Source organism: Colobus angolensis, unplaced genomic scaffold (genome assembly GCF_000951035.1).
Source record: "Colobus angolensis palliatus isolate OR3802 unplaced genomic scaffold, Cang.pa_1.0 Scaffold14, whole genome shotgun sequence".
Classification (NCBI taxonomy): domain Eukaryota; kingdom Metazoa; phylum Chordata; class Mammalia; order Primates; family Cercopithecidae; genus Colobus; species Colobus angolensis.
The window spans coordinates 728643-734268 of NW_012114488.1; the positions used below are offsets into that span (position 1 = coordinate 728643).

Sequence of the window (5626 nt, forward strand, 5' to 3'; positions counted from 1 at the left end):
ATTTGTTTTCCTCTTGTTTCTTTCTTTCTCTCTTGTACTCTCCCTGTTCCCTTCCCTCCATCCTTCCTCTCCTTTTCTTAATTTTTAAGATAAGGTGTTGATTTGGAATTTAGCAACTGCAAGTCCATTTGGAAGAAGTCAGTTTTGTTAGAGGCCTGGATAGAGCAGTATGTTGTAACCAAATCACACTTGAACATTCTGTGGCTGAACATAAGAAATTGTGCATTACTAACGCTGTGCTTCAAGGTAGAATGCTGAAAGCACTTGGAAAGTAGCTCAGGAAAAGAGTTCACTGAAAATACTATTAGCTTTATAGATCCACTTGTAAATGTGCAGTGATATATCCCTCCCTCCCTTTCATCTTGATCATAAATATAAGATTTAAAGGAGGCAGAGTGAACGTGCTTAGGAAGCCTACTGAGAGCTCTCAGAAAGGCACTTAATACCTTTCTTAGTAAGCTGAAAGTAGGTTGAGCTTCAGTTTTAATCCAAAAGACAGAATGCTGCTTCTTCCTGGCTTGAATTCTAGAAATAAGAGAAAAGACAGTTAGAAATATATAACATGACTTCCTCGAAAACAAAATAATAGTATTGTAGACCACATATTATGAAGATTTCCTAAAAATCACAAAACAGAGGGAATGGACTGCACAGTAAAGCAAACATTTGAGTTGTATAAGAAAGTGTGCGGAAACTATAACTATGGAGATGGGAACAACGCTGATGGGGCTAGAACCTTCTGGCTTAAAAACCTGGAAGCTGGGAAAGCCACCAGGAGCGGGGCTTCCACAGCCTCCAGAGACAACCCACCAGCTGATGAACTGCCATGAGATCAGCAAGGAACGGTGAACCAGGCTCCATGCCCCCAATCACTGCCATGACATATACCAAACACATCAAAGACCAGGACGTAGTGTCAGCACCCGGTTTCCCTCTAGGTACAACTATAATTGTACGTGTTGAGGCAGATAAACAAGGTAAGGCCCTTAATGAATGATGCTACTCAAAAGAAAGAAGGACCATCTACATACAGAAGATCCGCCATCAGAGCATCTCTTGCCATAGTCACCTCCCCTCGCCTCCACTAAAAAAAAACTGAGGAGTCTGTAAAAGGAAATTAAATTGTGGGACACCCAAACTCATTTAGCCAAAGGGAAAAGTCAAGCTGGTAAGTGCGTCATGTAAATCTGCCTCCCCCTTTCTTGGTTCCTGAATAAGATGGCTACAAGATGAAAAGCCACACACCTCCCCCATATTTTGCCCACAAGGAAACTCCTAGTGAGCTGTTAAAACTTGACCATGACAAACAAATTGGGAGACATTAATATAATAATAAACCATGAGCTTACAGCTGTCTTAATTGACACAGACACAACTATCTCTCTGATCAATCCCACCTTATTTAGAAACCCCATTCTTCAGAGTAATGAAAGAATTACCATGGTGGCTGTGTCTAATAAAATGATCTCTTGTTTTAAGTCCAAACCTCTATCTTACCATTCCATCCGGTTCAGCTGCCCTGCCGCAGGCTCTAAGAGTATGTGACACGCTCAATAGGTAACATACATTTCTTAGATGCCCTGGGGCCCCTGTCAGTCTTTTGAGCCGTGATCTCCTCAACATCCATAATGCCCGTATCTCTTTTTCATCAAAAAGTGAACTTTTTTCTAGAATTGGGGCCAGGAGACCAAAAATAGCGAATTATAAAATGTCCGGATGACGTACCACAATTTAGTACTAGTGATGTTGAAACATCATCTTGTGGCCGGGAAAATGAAATGGAGACACAGAAGGAAGTAATAGGGGAGAAGAGAAAACACTGGGATAAAGAGTGGGAAACAGTAAAACTGCTTTTAGCTTCCCCAGTCTTCCTGCTAACAGCAGAAGAGGATGCTTGCTCAAGGATGTCCCCTCCCAGTTATGGTCTCAGTCAATACAGACATAGGGAAAGTATTCTCAGCCACTCCAATAAAGGTAGAGATAAAGCCAAAGAAAGCCCTACCCAACCTTAAACAATACCCTCTATGACAGAAAGTCGTAAATGGAATTGCCCCTATTACGCAAGATTATCTAAAAAGGGGCTCATTATTCCCTGCACAAGCCCCTGCAACAGCCCTATATTCCCTGTAAAGAAACCGAGCAGGAGAAAATGGAGATTTGTGCAGGACTTGAGGGCAATAAGCAGTATTGTAATAGCCAGTCACCCAGTAGTCCCCGACCTACATACCATTCTATCAGCTATACTCACTACCAGCCAATATTTCTCAGTTGTGACTCTCTCCAGACAGTCCGTATTTGTTTGCTTTTACTTGGAAAGAATGGCAATATATGTGGGCTATAATGCCCCAAGGGTATACAGAAAGTCCCACTTACTTTTCCCAAATACTAAAAACTGATTTAGAGGATCTAATTTTTCCCCAGAGCTTAACACTCATTCAGTACGTGGATGACCTTCTCCTTTGTCCAGGCCCAGAATCTTCCTCCCAGGAAGATAGTCTATATTTACTCAGCCAGCAAGGGTACAGAGTCCAAAGACAAACTTCAGCTGTGCTTACTGCAAGTTAAGTATTTGGGGCATATTATCTCAGTCAAAGGACTGATAAAGTGAGAAAAATTTTAGCTTTCCCAATGCCCATCACCAAGAAACAACTTAGAGGATTTTTGAGGACTGGCAGGCTGTTGTAGAAACTGGATACCACATTTCTCCTTTATGGCTCACCCTCTGTATGCATACATAAAAAATGAACAACCTGATCTCATCATGTGGACTCCAGAGGGACAATCGGCTATATAACAAATAAAGGAAATTCTAACTAATTTCCCAGCCTCACGGCACCCAAACTACAGATTGCCTTTCTCCCTTTTTGTATGTGAAACTGGAGGTACTGCATCCGGGATACTGACGCAGAAACATGGTGATCATCAGAGACCTGTAGGCTATTATAGCCAACAGCTGGACGCTGTGACTCGAGGGCCGCCTCCTTGTGTAATAGTGATAACAGCCATCGCCCTTCTGTGCAAGTCGGTTGAAGAAATAATTATGGGTTCCCCCCTTACCATTTTTGTGCCACATCCTATTGAGACCCTTCTAAATTCTCGTCATACCCAGTATCTGTCTGTCAACTGGTTAGCCTCTTACAAAATTTTGCTTTTATCATCTCCCAATATTACTATTTCCTGCTCTATAATCTCAATCCAGCCACTCTCTTGCTGGGCCCTTCCGACAACTCCCCTCATGACTGTGTTCTGAAGACTGACCAACTTCTTACCCCCAGGACAGACCTCCAAGAGATGCCATTGGATAATGCTGAGATAGAATGGTATATTGATGGGTCTTATTTAAGAGGATAAAATGGAAATTTTAGAGCAGGATATGCGGTGGTTTCCTTACTAGAGGTAACTGAAGCCGGTCCTCTTCCCCAAGCCAGATCAGCTCAAGTGGCCAGACTGACTGCCCTGACTCGAGCTTGTCAAGTGGCAAAAGAGAAGGCTGCACACATTTACACTGACAGCTGCTACGCTTTTGGGGTTGCTCGTGCCTTTGGGATGCTGTGGAAAGAGAGAGGGTATTTAACCTCCTCAGGGCAACCCATAGAAAATGGACAGCAAGTATCAGAGCTGTTAGAAGCTATTCTAAAACCAAAACATTTGACAATTTTAAAAATCCCAGGTCACTCAAAATTAAACACCACAGAGTCAGGGTAACCAGTTGGCTGAACCCACAGCTAAAAGAGTAGCATCTGAGCCACCAGGTATGTTACGTGAAATGCAGACTCCCTGCATTTTTCCTCTGCCTCTTTTGTTTATGTCATTTTATGCAAAAAATGCAGATTCATGGAGCCAGACAAAGCCATGAATGACCATTTTCCTCCCAACCCCACTCTTACATGAAAACTGTGCTTCTTGATACCCCATCCTTTCCCCTTTAAATTTGCAGGCCTCAAAATCATCTTCAGAGAAAGGCATAGATCTGTCTCCCAGGCCCACATCCTTAACTTTGGCAAATAAATCTCCTAAAATGATTGAGATTCGTCTCGTCATTTTCCTCGATTCACAAGTCTACGCCAACCCCAGCTGGACATCTCACCAGCTGCACCAGATTCAAGCAACAAATAAAAGTTGGAAACAGAGCTATACACACATAAAAATGATGAAAACAAACAAAATGAAAATACTATGAGATTGGGATTAGAAGAAAAGACATAACATGCTAGAAGTTACATACGAAAAAACCACAACCAATTTAAGAAGAAAAACTGAAAAAAAAAAATTTGTAAAGGTATCTGGGGCTATGGACCATGTAAAATAAACTCAATAACAAACAGCTAAAAATAAAGTGGTAAAATAAGTTTTATGAAAGGAAAGATTTCATACCTTAGAATACTCATTAAGGACAGAAATGGAACTAATTAATGATCAACAGAATACATAATTAATGATGAACAGAAAGGAACTATAGAGATACAATGTCATATCACATTGCTTATATGGAAGGAAAGCTTGATATTCATACTAAAGGCTAATTAAATGATAAAGCAATTAAGATAGAATCTAATAGAAAGCAGTCAAGGACAAGCCAATGCAAAGACAATTGGTGCTTCTGAAGTGGAGAACGCAAAAAGTGCAATAGAAAAATGTACGGCACTATTCACAATAGCAAAGACACAGAATCAACCTAAATGCCCATCAGTGACAGATTGGATCAAGAAAATGTGGTACTTATGCACCATGGAATACTATGCAGCCACTAAAAAGAACAAGATCATGTCTTTCATGAAAACATGGATGCAGCTGGAAGCTATCATCCTTAGCAAACTAACATAGGAGCAGGAAATGAAATACTGCATGTTCTCACTTATAAGTGGGAGCTAAATGATGAGAATTAATAACACAAAGAAGGAAAGAGCGCACACTGGGGCCTTTCACAGGTTGGAGGGTGGGAGGAGGGAGAGGATCAGGAAAAATGACTAATGGGTACTGGGCTTAACACCTGGGTGATAAAATCTGTACAACAAACCCCCATGACACAAGTTTACCTATATAACAAACCTGTACCTGTACCCCTTGATTTAAAAGTTAAAAAAAAAAGAAAAATGTATGTAAAGATAAATATTTTCCTGAAATGATGAAAACATTGAAGCTGAAAAACAAAAGAGAAAATTCTGGGAAAGTTCGATACAACATGTTTGCCACTGGAATATATTTTTGTTACATTTTTAAAAGTCACAATTAAAGACAACTACTCAAGCATCTGGCAGACAAAGAAAATATTTCATAAAAGAGAAAACACCAGGCCAGCAAGAGAATGTTACACAGAAATATCCATCGGTGAAGTAATAGAAGTATATCTTCAAAGTATTGAAGGGAAAGTGTGTGCTCCAAATATTCTGGCTAGTATTTCACTTGATCATAAAGGCAACATGAATATAAAGGTAATATCAAACATAAAAGAGCTTGAGAAATGCAATAACTGAGGTGTCCTGATAGTTTCTGTTTCATGGCCAGTGAACGAGTAGATGACTATGAAAACCGAGAAGGAGAGGGGTCACACTAAGGGAGTGTTGGTGAACACTGACTCCTTTCAATACAGAACAAAGAGTAGAAAAGTTACAAGAGTTATGGCTTT

At 40.5% G+C, this 5626-nt stretch overlaps 2 protein-coding genes across 2 annotated transcripts in view; both read right to left on the minus strand.

The window, feature by feature from the left end:
• The window catches only part of NAT1 (N-acetyltransferase 1 (arylamine N-acetyltransferase)), a 7551-nt gene extending 4555 nt beyond the window's left edge, over positions 1 to 2996 (minus strand). Inside the window, exons 1-2 of the mRNA XM_011934856.1 lie at positions 2905 to 2996; positions 447 to 525 (exon numbers count right to left, since the gene is read on the minus strand). The gene's annotated coding sequence lies outside the window, so the exon portion shown is untranslated. The remainder of the gene's footprint in view (positions 1 to 446; positions 526 to 2904) is intronic.
• The window catches only part of NAT2 (N-acetyltransferase 2 (arylamine N-acetyltransferase)), a 186523-nt gene that overhangs the window by 177200 nt on the left and 3697 nt on the right, over positions 1 to 5626 (minus strand). Inside the window, exon 4 of the mRNA XM_011934858.1 lies at positions 447 to 525. The gene's annotated coding sequence lies outside the window, so the exon portion shown is untranslated. The remainder of the gene's footprint in view (positions 1 to 446; positions 526 to 5626) is intronic.